This window comes from Pelophylax lessonae (genome assembly GCF_965119305.1).
Source record: "Pelophylax lessonae genome assembly, chromosome: 4".
Lineage (NCBI taxonomy): Eukaryota > Metazoa > Chordata > Amphibia > Anura > Ranidae > Pelophylax > Pelophylax lessonae.
In genome coordinates, this window is record NC_138771.1 from 603,815,172 (window position 1) to 603,832,585 (window position 17,414).

Below are 17,414 nucleotides of genomic sequence, written 5' to 3' on the forward strand. Positions count from 1 at the left end.
GTTTTTTTTTTCTCTTGATTACATTTGTTTTAGAGGCCATTGAAAGGTGTTAAGGTTAAAGTGTTACTAAAGGCAAAACTTTTTTTCTCATCTTGGATAGAGTAATGGAGGGTCATAATCTTCATCAGTTTTTTAGTTATCTGTGTCCCATTGGGGAGATTTCCCTTCACTTCCTGTCCCATTACCAAAAACAGGAAGGGAGAGAATCTTACGTGGAGTCCCCGGAGCTCCCCTGTGTTTGTATATATGTTTTTCTAAACGTAAGATTGTGCCAATTTGCTCAAGCCACATTTTAGATGTGGGTGGTTCAAATGAGATCCAATGCTGAAGTATATGTCTGCGCACCTGAAACAAAGCCCTAGATGCTGGTTCCCACAAAAATGTATCTTGAGTAGTGTTATCCTAATATACATTGTTTAGGATGCATTGGAACAGCTGTCTTTAGTGCTGTGTTGATTGCATCAACCACAGTGTGCCAATAGCGGTGAAGCTTTGGGCATCTCCACAGTAAGTGAATCAGGTCCTCCCACCTCTCTCCCACACCTGCCACATAGGTTGTCTGGCCGTAGACCCATAGAATGAAGCCTATAAGGAGTATAGTGAGCCCTAAGAAAAATATATACATGTGACACTCTGTGAAGCATTCAATAAACAAAATCAAGATGGATTCTAGTGCTTCCTCCCAATATTCCCCCGATATCTCATCATTATCCTTCTTCCATTTATCACATGCCATACTAGGGAATTTTTCCAAGTACAATTCCAATAGAGTGGCATAGCAGCAAGATACAAAGCCCTTAAGCTTAAGCAGTCGTATCAGCAGGGAGCATTGATAGTTTCAAAAAAACTATTAGATGGGCACCTTAAAGACCACAACATACAGGGGTATACAATGTACGGTTAACAGCAAACACACACACACACACACACACACACACACACACACACACACACACACATCCTAGGTTGAACTGGATGGACTGATGTCTTTTTTCAACCTCACTAACTATGTAACTAAGCTGGATACACACTATACAACTTTTGTTGGTAGATTTCCATTAGATTTACCTTCCAACTATGTAGTGCAATTGCCTGCCTGATTGCATACAAATTAAAGTGTTTAGGTCTGACCTCATATTATATGGTTTTGGTAAGTCTAAAGGAAAAAAATCTAAAGAAAATTGTATAGTGTGTATCCACCCTTAGTAGAGCCAAATTGTTCGATAAGGGAGAAAACCAGAGTAGGTGAGAGACCCATGTGTGCCATTGATTTCTGGGCCATTATGGCATGTTTCAGCTGCAAATACTAAAATAGCATGTCCATAGGGATCCCAAACTTAGTTTGTAATTGTGCAAAGGATAATAAAGCGCCATTATCAAAAATATGTTTGAGGTGCATCACCTCCATGGTGCGCCATCTGCCGGCATGTTGTAAGGTAAGGAGTTCATGGTAGGTATAGTTATTCCAGATCGGGATATAGACTGTATAGCCTGTTACTTTTTGTAGTTGCTTGGCCTCTTCCCAAATTTTTTGCAGAAGTCTATAGGTTGGAAATTGTTTATTAGGTTTAACAAAAAGCTGCGCCTTCAGCCCCTCAGCTAGTGCGCGAGCCCCACTATATTGTAACATTACTGTATATTCAACCCAGGATCACATATTGATCCACATAGTCAACCCACCAGATGCTGGAGCTGGGCTGCCACATAATACAGCCATGAGTTTGGAAGAGCCAACCCACCTGAATTGTTTGGCCTCTGTAACTGTTCCAGCCTGATCCTGGCTGTGCCTACCTTCCATAGTATGGTCCTAAATATAGAGTGAACAACCCAAAATATTTTCAGCGGGATAACCACCGGCGAGTTGTGAAGATGGTATAATAACTGTGGCATCAAAATCATTTTGATTAAAATTTGCTCTCCCGGCCAGTGACAGCCATAATTTGTTCCATATTTTGGATGTATATTCAGATGACAAATGCAAGCGGTTGTGGGGATATAGTTACACCTAGGTATTTAAATTATGTCACTACTGGGACAGGGCAATAAGTTCCCATTTGGGGGTGAGCATCCCCATCCAACAGCAGAAGAGCAGACTTAGACCAGTTAATCGTTAGCCCCGAAAACTTTCCAAAGTCTGCAATGGTAGACATGGCTGCTCTTTGTGAGGTGTCCGTGTCCCCCAGCAACAACAGCATATCATCCGCGTACAGTAGAACCTTCTCCTGTAGGTTACCATATCTGAACCCCACTATGGAGGCATGAGCCCTAATGCTTGTCGCCAGGGGCTCGATAACAAACAAGAGCAGGGAGAGAGGACAACCCTGTCTTGTACCCCTCCCTAACTGAAAACTGGCCGACATTTTCCGTCCTTCTCTAATGGATGCCTTAGGTTGAAAGTACAGCAAACTTATCCATGCAATAAAATTAGGGCCAAATCCAAACTTCTCCAGTTCCGACCACAAGTACCCCCACTCAACGCTGTCGAAAGCCTTGTCGGCATCCAAAGATAGCAGCGCCCTACTGCCCATATTGTCTGCTGGGGTTTGTATATTAACATACAACCTTCTCAAATAACAGCTGTGGATTTTTTTGGCATAAAGCCAGCCTGATCCTCATGAATTATGCTAGGTAGAACCTTGTTCACTCGTCTAGCCAGCACCTTTGCTAGAATCTTTATGTCCGCCTGAAGGAGGGATATGGGTCTATATGAACTGGGCTCTGTGGCCAGTTTGTTTGGCTTTTGGAGTAGCACAATACTGGCCCTCATCTTGGACGTGGGCAGACATTGTTTATATTTAGCATCATTAAAGACCTCTAGTAGTCTAGGTAATAAAACATCAGAGTAGTATTGGTAGATTTCCATCAGTAGACCGTCATCTCCAGGTGCCTTGGAGTTAGGGAACAGACCAACCGCCCCCTGCAATCCTTCCAGGGTGAGAGGGGCATCCAAGCTAAGCGTCTGTGCCTCCTTTAGCCAAGGTAGAGATATCAATTTCAAATAATGGCACCGTTCCTCAGGTGTAGAAGACACCTTGGAGGCATATAAATCGGTATAGAATCTAACCAGTTCAGCCATAATGCCGTCCTGTGTGTTGATTAGCCGGCCATCTGGTAGGGCTAGAGCCCCAATACCAGGGACTGAGGGATGTACATTTACAATTTTGGCCAGGAGTCGATCGGTCTGCTCCCCCTCATAGAAAACCACCTTGGAAAAGAAACGTCTCCTCTCCTCTTTTAAATTAATTTCCTTATTCAGAGCATCCTGCGCTGTCAGCCAGGAGGCCCTTGAACTTTCTGTAGGATTAGAGATATACTCCTCCTCCGACTTACGGACCAGCCATTTGTTCCTCCTGTGCTTTCGTATTAGATTGGATATGTTTTACTTGTGAGATCAAGACCCCTCTGAGAAAACATTTAAAAGCATCCCACCGAATGAGACTGTCATTATACACATTATTATCATCGAAGAAATGTTCAATTTGGGTTTGTATTGTATCATCGGCGTGAAGGAGTTTCAGCCAAAAGGCGTTCAATCTCCATGGGGCTCTTTCAAGATTGACCAGTGGTCTGACAGTAATCCACACCACCAGCGGGGAGTGATCAGACACCCCCCCCCCCCCCCGCTGCGCATACTCTATCCGGAGGAACCAGGGAGAAGGCCAGTCCACTACCCACACATAGGTCTATACGCGACAGAGAGGAATGAGTTTTAGAAAAACATGAAAATTGAATTGTATTGGGATATTTCACATATCCACCCAGCCCAACTCCACCACAAAGCGGGAAAGAGCGGTGCCCCTGAACAAGGTCGGCTGGGGGGGAGGGAGGGTGTTTTTCCATTTTAGGATACATTATACCATCTGAGGAATATATACAACTACCAGCACACAAGAAACAGTAAACACTTTACAGTATAAAAACACATAGCACCCTTCATGGTCCACCTGCGATTGGAACTCCTGGAAGGCAAGGGATCTGTGCACCAAGACACTCACCCCCCTAGAATAGGAGGTGTGATTTGAGTGGTATGCCCAGCCCACCCAGGAGTAACCCAGGCCACCCAAGGAGTCCCTCACAAGATGCGTCTCCTGCAGTCAAACAATCGCAGGGTGGTATTTACGAAGTATAGTGGATATCAATGTCCTCTTTAAGGGATTGCCAAGGCCACCTAACATTCCATGAAACCACAGGAACCTCAGCCATGGGGAGTTTTGTACTTATAGACTGAAGGATTAGCTAGATGTAGTGACCACAGTCGGCCCATATGTTGTACTGCAAAAAGTCTTCCAGGGTAGAAAGCATCTGAGTGATCAAGTTGACATGAGCAACATCTCAAAAAAGTTTACAAAAAAGTAGAGCAAAAAAGGAAACAGGCACAACGGTGCCTTAACCCAAACTAACTAGTGAGTGAGAACCCAAAGTCGTCCAAAGTTGGAACCACATCTTGATCCATTTGCCTGATACAACTTGAGTTGTACCCTGCTCTGCCATCCACCAAAAGGCGAACACAGAGCTGGGAGTAATCAGGTAAAGCCAGTAAGAATATACTTTACTTGGAGCATATCGAGTCCCTGTAGCACATAGTTCGTTGTCCCCGGCCAGGGTATATACTCGAATCCTCCTAGATGATCAGTCAATATCTGTTTCTGCACGTTAACTAGTAGTAAATCCACATTCAGGCTTCTGGGCCTTCCCTATGGCGTTGCCGAAAAGAGGGCTCATGAACATCCAGCCAATCTACCGCCTCAGCAGTCTTAGCAAAAAATGTGCCCTGCCATCTGCTGTGACCCTCAGACGTGCTGGGTAAAGCATGGCATATATCAATCCCAGTCGTCGCAGCCTCTGTTTGACATCCATAAATTTGGAGCGTCCTCTTTGCACCTCAGCTGAGAAGTCAGAATAAAATGACGCCTTGACTTCATTAAATCGGATATCAGGCCTTTCCCTTGCCAGGCGTAATATTTTTTCCATATCTCAGTAATGTAGGATACTTGCCAACAAGGGTTTGGGTGCATTGCCTGGCAGGGCTCTAGTGGGTACCCGATGGGCCTGTTCAACTGAAAAGATGGAAGAGAATGCATCTTTTCCAAACGTATCTCGCAGCCATGCCTCCACAAATTCTGTAGGGTCCCTGCCCTCTAATTTTTACCGGTAGTCTCACTATACGTACATTATTGCTTCGCAATCGGTTTTCAATATCATCGGTTTTATCTTTATTTTCATGTGCTAGACGAGCAGTGGAGCGGGATTCATTTTCTAGAGCCGGTATCTGGTCTTCTATGTCGCTAATGCGACTTTCTGAAGCCGTGGTGCGTTCACTGATTTTTTGTAAATTCCGGCGCAGGAGTGCCACTTCTTCAGTCAGACCCCCTAATCTGTCTTTGATAGTATTGACTGACGCTGTACATTTGTGTACTGACTGTAGAATCTGGCTTAAAGTTGGCTGATCTTCCACCTCTTGCACGTCCTCTATGTCTGCCTGCTGGTCTCAATCAGGCAGTGACATGGCACCTGGGCCTTGTGTAGATCAGGCTCAGTATTACCACTTAGCCATTGTGAACACTCTGTCCCCTGCATTGTCCTTACTGAAGGAGGGCTGGTTTTATTTTTTGTGCCTGTGTCTTTAGGCTTCTTTTTGACGGCGCCATGTTGGTCTGTGGAGGCCGTCGTGCCTTTCTTATTTTTTCCTCTCCGTCCGATAATAGCTCCAAAAGTATACAGCCCAATATATCCCCGTGTTCCGGAGGGTTAGCTGCAGACTTCTATCACAGGGTCAGCGCTCGGTCCGGCCGGGGAAATAATGATTTAGAGGATTCTACATGGGAGCTCCGTGAGACCGCTCCGCTCACATACCCTGCTCGGGCACGCCCCCCGACCAATCTTCCAGAGATGAATTTTAGGTATGTAAAAGGTTTGCATAGGTACATTATTCCAGCTTGGACCAGTTTAGGTATGTATGTACAGTACCTGGTTGATCCCCTGTAGTAGACACTGCTACTAGTGATCATTGGAGTCCCATGCCCAGAGGTTGCCCTGACACGGGATGTCACAAATGAATAAAAAAAAAAAAAAAAAAAAAAAAACAACCATAAATAAAATTCAAGATCAGCACAGATAAATACAAAAAGGCTGCTAGCAATTAAAAGGATACACTTTCCTCTCACTTCAACAATAATATTCAATTGCAGCGCTAATAAACTAAAATAGGATTATATAAATAATAATTCTTCATAACCAGATAAGGAGATCTGGAATGAAACCATAAAGTCCAGCAAAAGTTTCCTAATCCTTGGAATGTAGAAAGTCACTTGAAGGAACATTCATGAACTTTGAAGGGCCCCCCCCCCTTTTTTTTTTCAGGAGAGCTGTACAGGTACTTTTATTTAACCTAAGCTATCTATTTCAGAGATGTCTTCACAAGTGGCTTTCTACATTCCAAGGATTAAGAAACTTTTGCTGGACTTTATGGTTTCATGCCAGATCTCATTATCTGGATATGAAGAATTATATTTATATAATCATATTTTAGCTTATTAGCGCTGCAATTGAATATTATAGTACAAATGAATGCAAGGCTTTCTCTAAATGGTAGAAATGGAGATTATGACATTACCTCATCCAATCAGAGAACACTAAGCATTTACTGAAAAAATGTAAAGTGTTTGTTGAATGGTACCTGTGCCAAGCGAGCCACCTCCTGTGTTCACAATGCAGCAGGGCAGCTGCTCAGCACGGGGCAAGGAATCTGGAAGCGATCACTGTAGCAGATGTGTTAACTACAGGGATTTCCAGTTTCCACAGGGATCCCACAGGTGCATCTCAAAAAAATGTAACATCATCAAAAAGCTAACTTATTTCAGTGATTTAATTAAAAAAGTGAAACTCGTTACACACAGAGTGATATATTTTAAGCACTTCTTTTTATTTTAATGATTATGGCTTGCAGCTAGCGAAAACCCAAAATTCAGTATCTCAGAAAATTTGAATATTGTGAAACAATATTGTAGATTTATGATGTCACAATCTAATCAGCTAATTAACTCAAATCACCTGTAAAGCTATTCTGGGCCTTTAAATGGTCTCTCAGTCTGGTTCAGTAGGTTACACAATTGTGGGGAAGACTGCTGCTGACTTGACAGTTGTCCAGAAGACAGTCATTGACACCCTTCATAAGGAATGTAAGTCACAAAAGGTCATTGCTAGAGAAGCTGGCTGTTCACAGAGTGCTGTATCCAAGCATATTAATGGAAAGTTGGGTGGAAGGAAAAATTGTGATAGAAAAGGGTGCACAAGCAACAGGGATAACCACAGCCTTGAGAGGATTGGGAAACAGGTGCCATTCAAGAATTTGGGGGAGATTCACAAGGAGTGGACTACGGCTGGTGTCAGTGCTTCCCGAGCCACCACACACAGACTATTCCAGGACATGGGCTACGACTGTAGCATTCCTTGTGTCAAGCCACTCCGGAACCAGAGACAACGTCAGAAGCAGGAGAAAAAGGACTGGACTGTTGCTCAGTGGTCCAAAGTCCTCTTTTTTGATTAAAGTAAATTTTGCATTTTATTATGAAATGAAGGTCCCAGAGTTTGGAGGAATAGTGGAGAGGCACAGAATCCATGTTGCATGAGGTCCAGTCAGACGTTTCCACAGTCAGTGATGATTTGGGAAGCCATCTCATCTGCTGGTGTTGGTCCACTGTGTTTTATCAAGTCCAAAGTCAGTGCAGCCCTCTACCATGAAATTCTAGAGCTCTTCATGCTTCCCTCTGCTGATCAGCTTCATGGAGATGCTGATTTAATTTTTCAGCTGGACTTGGCACCTGCCCACACAGCCAAAAGTACCAATACCTGGTTTAATGATTATGGCATTACTGCGCCAGCAAACTCGCCTAACCTAAACCCCATATAGAGAATCTGTAGGGTATTGTCATGAGGAAGATGAGACACACCAGACCCAACAATGCAGACGAGCTGAAGGCCGCTATCAAAGCCACCTGGACTTCCATAACACCTTAGCAGTGTCACAGGCTGATTGCCTCCATGTCACGCTGCATTGATGTAGTAATTAATGCAAAAAGGAGCCCCGACCAAGTATTGAGTGCATACTATACTGTACATGGACATCATTTTCAGTAAGCCAACATTTCTGAATTAAAATCCTTTTTTTATTGGTCTTATGTAATATTCAAATTTTTCTGAGATACTGAATTTTGGGTTTTCACTAGCTGTAAGCCAGAATCATCAAAATTAAAAAAGAAAGAAATGCTTGAAATATATCACTCTGTGTGTAATGCATCTAAATAAAATATATGAGTTTCACTTTTTTAAATTTATTTTACTAATTCAATATACTTTTTGATGATATTCTATTTTTTTTAGATGTACCTGTATATACTTATATAGGTCCAAGCTGGACCAATGGAACTACACAAAAATATCCATACCTGCAATTCAGCTTTCATCCAACATGACTTCTGCCAGCCAATTGTAAGCATGCATTTAGAAGAATATGCATCTAGAGACCTGGTGCCCAACCTGCCACCCATGTGGCCCTTGGATCCCAGGAGTCTGTAGTGAGAGGGGAAAACATTGATTTCTAAAGGGGTAACAACACTTTACATTATAAAAAGGAGACAGTACAGTAACAATACAATACAAGAGGGTCAGGAGGGCCCTACTCCTGAGAGCTTACAATCAAAAAAACCTCAAAAAAATATATCTCCAGTCCCAGTCTCTCATGTTCTTTGATAGCTTATCTCCAGTCTCCAACCAAACATGTAGCATATCCAGTCTCAAGAGCAGACTGAAAATTCTTCAGGATCCAACCCTCTGGAGGACAAGAGGAGCTTTCAGAGGACTCTGATCCTCCTCCTGACCTCTGCAAAGTGTATGCGCAATGAATCATTACTTCCTGCAATCTATATACTACAGGAATCATTGCTTCCCTGCAATTTATATAATACGGGAATCATTACTTCCCTGCAAGCTATAGGCTAAGGGAATCATTACTTCTCTGCAAGCTATAGGCTACGGGAATCATTACTTCCTTGCAAGCTATAGGCTACGGGAATCATTACTTCTCTGTAAGCTATAGGCTACGGGAATCATTACTTCTCTGCAATCTATAGGCTATGGGAATCATTACATCCCTGCAAACCTTTCAGCAAAGATAGCAGCGTTGGGTCAGATTTGATGTCCGACATGGGTTAATTTTGACAGTGCGCTATACGTTTTTGAAGTTTGTCCAAAGAGGAGTAATGTAGCCATATATACTACAATTATATGTTTTTTCCCCAGGTATCGCCCTCCATGGCCTGCTTCTCCTCCATTAACATGTAGTCATTCATATTATCTACCCTCAGTGATTGAGGGAGAGGTCTCAGTCTTCCAAAATCTCAGAAACAATTGTCTAGCTGCTGATAGGAATAAATGGAGGAGCTTAGATTTCTGTGAATTGACCCAGGAGGATGGAGAGGAGTGCTACGTCATAGATTTAATTTATGTATATATATACACACACACACACACACACACATACACATACACATATATATATATATATATATATATATATATATATATATATATATATATAGTGAAAAATCTCCTTCCAAAAATTTTGAATGCAATCACAGTCCCACCAAATAGGTCTGTACGTACCTCTCGCTCTGTGGCAGCGCCAGCAGGTTTCTGATGAATCAGGGAAGGGGAAGATTCTCCTCAACGTGCACGGATTCCAGTACCATCTGGACAATATTTTAAAATGTTTCTCTTGTGTAAATGGTGGATATAGAGGATTTAAGGGTAAACAAAAAAGCGGTTCGCCATTCCTCAGGAGATTTCTCCATCTCTAGTTCCTTTTCCCACACCTTAGTGTATGTTGGTAGAGAACCCTGGGTGTGGGACATAATCTCAAGATATATGTGGGAAATCATATGGCGGGGGACCCGTGAGAGGGTGCATGTGTTTTCGAATGGAGTCAGAGGGCTATGTATTTGTTGTGTTGCGTGTAAGGCGGAACAGAACTTTGTTAAGCTAAGTTTGGTGAGCCAATCAATAGAGGTGAATTGTGCAGGATAACGAGGTATGAAGGAACCCAAATAGGGGGGGGGGGTTTCGGTAAAGTTGCACGCTGTGGGCCAGGATCCTCTATCATAGGAGGCGTAGGTCACCATCTTCCTGCCATTCGGGAGCAGTGGGTTGTCGAAGAGAGGAGTCAGGGGACCAGGATCAGTGGATAACGAGAATAAATCTCGGCGATGATACTATTGCTTTAGGGCCGCCTGTGTCAGAGGCGACAGGGAGGGCATAGGTTTATATTGGTCTGAGTGACACCATAGTAAGGCCCACAGGTCCACCGTAGACATGTCTTGTTCAATGAGTGTGGTGGCCTTTGCTAATGGTCTCTGGAACCAATCCAGAATTCTAGAGAGTGGCTGAGATATGGTAAGTATCGAAGTTGCGTAGTCCCATCCCAAGTTGCTTATGAGTGCAGAGCGTTTTATGTTTAAGTCGTGGTGGTTGATGTTGCCAAAAAAAAAAAAATTGAATCCATTAAAGAACGTAATGTGCCCAAAAATGCAGAGGGCAGAGCAATGGGGATCGTTTGTGAGAGATATAGAAGCTTGGGCAGGATGTCCATCTTCAATATGTTCATATGACCAAACCAGGGAATATTTATGTGGTGCCATGATTCCAAGGATCTCCTGATTTTGGTTAACAAAGGGCTAAAATTTAGAGAGTAGAGGTTTTGTAACCGCTGAGGGATCTCAGTCCCCAGATATTTAATGGATTGGGGTTGCCAGGTGAAGGGGAAATTGGTTCGGAGGGAATCCAGGGTGTGCTTGGGTAAGGCGATGTTCAAGGCCTCGGTCTTAGTAATGTTTAATTTAACATTACTGAATTTGCCGAATTTATCAAGTTCACATAAGAAAGAAGGGATGCTAATATGGGGTTGGGTAACATAGTAGAAGTTCATCAGCATTAAAGTAGAGTTTATGGTGAGCTGAAGGGGTGGAGATTCCTTTTATAGAGGGGTTTTGTCTAATAGCTTGTGCAAGGTGTTCTATTAATATTGCATATAACAAGGGAGAGAGGGGGCAGCCTTGGCAGGTACTGTTAGCTATGGAGAAAGCGTCAGATTTCGTCCCGTTGGCAAGGATAACAGCCGATGGCGAGGAGTACAAGAACATTATTCTGTTTAGCATTTTGGAGCGCATGCCAAGCTATTGTAGTGACAGGCGAAGGAAGGTCCAGTTAACCCTAACAAATGCCTTCTCGGTGTCACACACCAGAAGGCAAGCTGGGATGTGTAGCCGCTAAGCATATGAAATAAGGTGTAGGGTCTTTGTAGTATTGTCCCTGGCTTCACGCCCTGGGACAAATCTGACTTGGTCTCCATGGATAATGTCAGGCAAGGCGGGGGGCAATGCAATTAGCTAGGATGTTCGAGTACAATTTGAGGTCCACATTCAATAAAGAAATGGGCCTATAGTTCCCACATTTGGAGGGGGTCTTTCCCTGGCTTGAGTATGACTACAATCTGCGCTTGGAGCATGGTGGAGGAGAGGGGGTGTTGTTCGTCTATGGCCTCGAAGGCTTTCGCCATAATAGGTGCAATCAAAAGGAGCAAAAGTTTTATAGAAGCGTGGTGTAAAGCCATCAGGGCTAGGGTTTTTCCCATTCTTAAGACCTTTAACGGACTGTAAGAACTCCGTGTGAGTAATTGGGGATTCCAGATCTTCCAGCGTTTCTTCAGATAGCATTGGGAGGGCAGTTTTGTTTATATAGGTTGGAAGATCCAGGGTCACTAGGGTGGAAGGGTACATGTACGTAGGGGGTGTTGAAGGTAGATTATATAGATCAGAGCAAAACCGATTGAATTCCGGGGCTATCCCTGAATTCTTGAACAGCTTATTGTTCGAGGACGAGATGAGGTATTGAATAGGTTGTCTGACTTGTCTCGGGTGTATAATTCTGGATAAGTGTCTGCCACATTTATTGGCTTGTGCATAGTGTGTATGCCTCATTTTGTCTCTAGCGATTTCTTAGCAAACAGACAGAGTAGATCACGTCAGGCGTTTGAGAGATCGGTCAGAACTTTAGCGTCAAGAGTTCTTTTATGAGAGGCTTCCAAGGTTAAAACCAAAGTGCGAAAGCGGTGTATATCCGCTAATCGTTTACACGTCAATCTGGAGCCATGTTCTATGAGCACTCCATGAATGACACATTTCAATGCTTCCGATTGGGTCACGGGGTGTGTTTGGTCTTTCGCGTGGTTGTTGATGAAATGAGATGGCCCGGAAAATTACGTTTATGCAGACAGTAGTGGAGAGTAAATTGTCGTTCAGTCTTCAAGTCCCTCTGTTAGTGATTTTGGGAAAACAGCCTAATGACAGGTATATGGGAGCATGGTCCGACCACAGCTTTGTGCCAATCGGTGTTGAAGGGTCAGAATTTAAAAGTGTTTGTGAAATGAGAAAGTAATCTAGTCTACTGTAAGAGTTGTGTGCTGGGGGAAAATAAAGTGTAATACTTTTCTGTTGGATGGAAAACCCGCCATACGTCACCCACATTTAATCTTGTGAAAAGGGAACAAATTTGCGTTAGAGTAGATGGAGTGAGGCATGACTTACCCATAGAAGAGTCCAGTCTGGGAATCAGCGGCACGTTAAGGTCAGCCCCTAGAAACAGATTAGAGATTCCACCTGGGCTGCCACAGTCAAGAGGAAGTGCAGTTGTTCCTGATTAGGAGAATAAACATTAGTTACTTTGAAGACAGTTTGCATGTGTTTTAGTTTGAGAAATATAAAGCGACATGATGGGTCAACATAGTGGTCTACAATCTCAGGGCTAAAGGAGATGTGAAAGGCTATAAATACTCCTTTAGACCTGGCGCCCGGATTAGTACTGTGAAACCAAGTATTGAAATATTTATATGATAAGGAGGGGATAGTATCTGAGCGGAAGTGGGTTTCCTGGAGTAGTAATACCTGGGCTTTCCTTTTATGAAAACGATATAAGATTTGTCTACGTTTTTCTGGAGTATTAAACCCCCTGCAATTTAAGGAGGCTATTCTCAGTTCTAAAAGGGGAGGCCATGTTGCATAGGTTAGCAGGGAGCAAGTCATTGGAGACACGTCTAGTTCAGCTATGGAAAGATGACTGGTGACAATAAGCGACCATGGCAGGAAATGAGGGGGTAGGGAGATATTAAAAAAAAATACAAAGAAGGTAAAAAAAAAGTGAAAATAAAAATAGGAGAGCAGCGGATAGGAAAACCCGTAGCGCTGTATACGCTGTCTGGTATGCAGGAAAAAACAAAGGCATAGTAGTAAACACGCAATACATAACAGATAAGGTTGCGGATGTCCGCTCTCCCCCATGCAGGGAACAGGGTGGGTGGGGGCCTGCATTGTACATCTATGTGTAACACAACTCAGAGCAAATAGTAGCTCTTTAAACCCTAAGGGGGAGGGGGGGGGGAACATGCCGGGCGCATCGCGCCCCCCGCCCCAACCATCACAAGGGTACAAAGAAAAAAGAAACAGAACCCCAGCTCCCAACCATAAGGAGGAGAGGGGTATATGGTACTCCTCAGGGCCCATCAGGGAGACGTCACGGGGGCCAAGATAATCAAATCCCGGATGTCCCCGAATGAGCAGCCGAGGGATGACCTAAACCATTAGTAAGTCCATAGTGCAATAAAAACAGTAACTTGGTTTTAAGAGAAACATGAGGTGTTGAACTTGTGGCGCCATATCGACTGCGGTCCACCGCAGCAGTCAAGGGGAACTTTAAGTCCCAAATCTCCACCCAGGGGAAAAAAGATGAGCCTCAGTCCTCTGGGGCTTTGGAGTTGTTAGAACGGGAACGCTTCTTTGTTTGCTTCTTCTATCCAGTAGTGAGTAAGAGCCCAGGGGTCGCGGGTCACAAAGGCCAATCTGGGATGGCTATCTGAGGAAGTTCAAAAGTTCTTAATAAGTTTGGGAGGTCCCCCAGGGTACGGAAAATAGCGATTTGCCATTGTGAGATACGGAGAGTTGAAAAGGGAAGCCCCATTTGTATTTGATCTGTTTGGCTTGCAGGGCATTCGTCACTGGTTTCAGAGCTCTACGCATCAGCAGGGTTTGTTTGGAAAGGTCAGCAAGCAGCATGATTGGAGTACTGTTGAACAATATGGTGTCTTGAGAACGTGCCGCTTGCATTATGTCAGCTTTGATCTTGTAAAAATGAATCCTACAAATAACACCTCAAGGGTAGGCTGGATTGGGATTGTGGGGACCAAGGGCTCTGTCTATGCGATCCATCTCAATGGGAGAGTTCTTGGGTAATTGCAGGAGCTCATTGAAGATGGACATGGCAGCAGAGGCTAGGTCTGAGGATTCCACAGTTTCAGGCAGACCGCGAATGCGGATGTTGTTACAACGGCTTCTATTTTCCTGGTCATCCAGATGATCATAAAGGTGCTGAATTTGAATAGTATGATCATGCAAAACTGCATCATGAGCGTTGATTTTTGTAATGGAGTCCTCTATTGTTTGCTCAACTTCCTCTATTCTGTGCCCCATATCTTTGCGTAGGTCCTGCAGCTCCTGCCTGTAAGTGTGTTCTAGCCTGGTGACATAGGCCTCAATGTCCTGTTTTGTTGGTATGGCTTTTATATATGCCTTCATATTCCAACTTCCCCTACTGCTCTGTGACCCTGGAGCAGGTGGACCCGCGGTCGGAGTCCCCTGGTGAATGGGAGCTCGATCTGGCGCTCACCTGTGAAGGGCCCAGAGACACTGTCGGGCAGGGCGGTGCCATCTTGGAAGCTGGGGAGCTTCTGGTGTGAGGGCCCGATCGGGCGAAGAATCGGTCGATTTCTCCCCCAATTGTGGTACCCAGAGCTAGGCGACCTTCACTGCAGCGGCCCATCGGTGTCGGTGTGTTGGAGACGGTAAGGCCGGAGATTGAGACGGCCGGAGCGGGAGCTGTAGTGATCAGCGTCCTATCACACCATGAGTCAAGCCACGCCCCTCAGAATAGTTTTATTACATTTTAGAATGGGGTGCCCCGAGACTGTTCATAATTTTAGGGGTGCCTCGACTGAAAAAAGGTTCAGAAACACGGAGTCACATATTCCTGACACTTCAATTTATACCGTATTAGAAGTTAAATAGGTCTGCAATTTAAGTGTTGTTATCAATTACATACCGCCAACGCAAGGGGGAGCTCTACCGCTGACCGCCAACGCAAGGGGGAGCTCTACCGCTGACCCCCAACTTAACGGGGCGCTCTACCGCTGACCCCCAACTTAAGGGGGGGCGCTCTACCACTGATCATCAATGTAGGCAGACACTCCACCAGACCACCAATGTAAGGGGACACTCTAACACTGACACCAATGTAAGGCAAAACTCTACCACTGACCACCAATGTATATTACAAAAAATAGACATAAAAAAGAAAAAAAAAAAAAATGCTATTAAAATTCTCTAGAAATATGTGCTGCAACTAATGGGCCTGGTTATACAATGTTCTGGGGAAAATTTTAAGATGGTCCCAATTGTTCCCCAAATAGCGATTAAAAACTCCATATCCAGCTCACCTTCTAGTAAATATTTGCACTCCTTTTGAAAATGGAGGGCCTGTCCCTTTTATTTATTGTATTTCAATTCTTACAATCATTAAGGTACATCATCACCTGTGGGTGGTACCTAGGGTGGTCTGCATGAAAATACAGACTGCCTAGGAACACCCCCTCCTCCACACCCCTTCCTCCTGTCTATCAAGATATTTCGATATTTGCATAACTCCGCCCAAGAACCAGCCCAATGATTACATTTGGCTGGAGGGTTCTATAGAGAACTACTGAGACAGCACCCTGCCAACCCCTCCAACCAGCGATGATCTGCCTGCATTGAATACAGCAGTGTTCTCCAAACTGCGGCCCTTTGCTTGCCTTTATCTGGCCCTTGGGCCACTAGTTCTTCCACTTATGAGGCTCTATTCCTCCACTGACGCCAATGATGAAGCACTATTCTTCCACTGACGCCAATGATGAGGCTCTATTCCTCCACTGACACTAATGATGAGGCTCTATTCCTCCACTGACGCCAATGATGAAGCACTATTCTTCCACTGACGCCAATGATGAGGCTCTATTCCTCCACTGACGCCAATGATGATGCACTATTCCTCCACTAATTCAAAAAATGAGGCTCTATTCCTCCACTGACGTCAATGATGAAGCACTATTCTTCCACTGACGCCAATGATGAGGCTCTGTTCCTCCACTGACGCCAATGATGATGCACTATTCCTCCACTGATGCAAAAAATGAGGCTCTATTCCTCCACTGACGTCAATGATAAAGCTCTATTCTTCCACTGATGCAAAAAATGAGGCTGTATTCCTCCACTGATGCCAATGATGAAGCACTATTCCTCCAATGACGCCAATGATGAGGCTCTATTCCTCCACTGATGCCAATGATGAAGCACTATTCTTCCACTGATGCCAATGATGAGGCTCTATTCCTCCACTGACACCAATGATGAGGCTCTATTCCTCCACTGACACCAATGATGAGGCTCTATTCCTCCACTGAAGCAAATGATGAGGCTCTATTCCTCCACTGAAGCAAATGATTAGGCTCTATTCCTCCACTGAAGCAAATGATGAGGCTCTATTCCTCCACTGACGCCAATGATGAGGCTCTATTCCTCCACTGACGCCAATGATGAGGCTCTATTCCTCCACTGAAGCAAATGATGAGGCTCTATTCCTCCACTGACACCTATGATGAGGCTCTATTCCTCCACTGACGCCAATGATGAGGCTCTATTCCTCCACTGACACCAAAGAGGGGACATTCTTCCCACTGACACCATATGTGGGGCATTATTTTATAATTCTATATTCCATTTTCTCCTGCCACTAGCCACAGTTCACCCCCCTCAAGGTCTAAAAGGCAGTAAACTGGCCCTTTGTTTTGAAAGTTTGGAGACCCCTGGCATAGATAATCACAGAGACCCAGTGAATTTATGTCACAGGTTCTAAAATAAGGTAAAAGGAAAAAGATGTGATATCAAAATGTCTTTAGTATGTTGATGGAGGGGAAAGGAAGAGGAATCAGTGGAGGCAAAATATCAGCAGATTAAACTTCAGCTTTAAGATCAAGGCAATTGTTCATAATACACATCACTTTAGCAATGTAAATGTCACCCTATCAGAGGTTACATCCACTACGGAGTGTATTGTCATCCAATCAGAGGTTACATCCTCTATGGAGTGTATTGTCATCCAATCAGAGGTTACATCCTCTATGGAGTGTATTGTCATCCAATCAGAGGTTACATCTACTATGGAGTGTATTGTCACCCTATCAGAGGTTACATCTACTATGGAGTGTATTGTCACCCTATCAG

At 44.1% G+C, this 17,414-nt stretch overlaps 1 protein-coding gene across 1 annotated transcript in view; it reads right to left on the reverse strand.

Annotated features, from left to right (window-relative positions):
* Positions 1-8,569, reverse strand: part of LOC309553205 (TLC domain-containing protein 4-A-like) — an 83,881-nt gene extending 75,312 nt beyond the window's left edge. The window contains exon 1 of the mRNA XM_082254155.1: positions 8,445-8,569. The gene's annotated coding sequence lies outside the window, so the exon portion shown is untranslated. The remainder of the gene's footprint in view (positions 1-8,444) is intronic.
* Between the last annotated feature and the right edge of the window lie 8,845 nt (positions 8,570-17,414).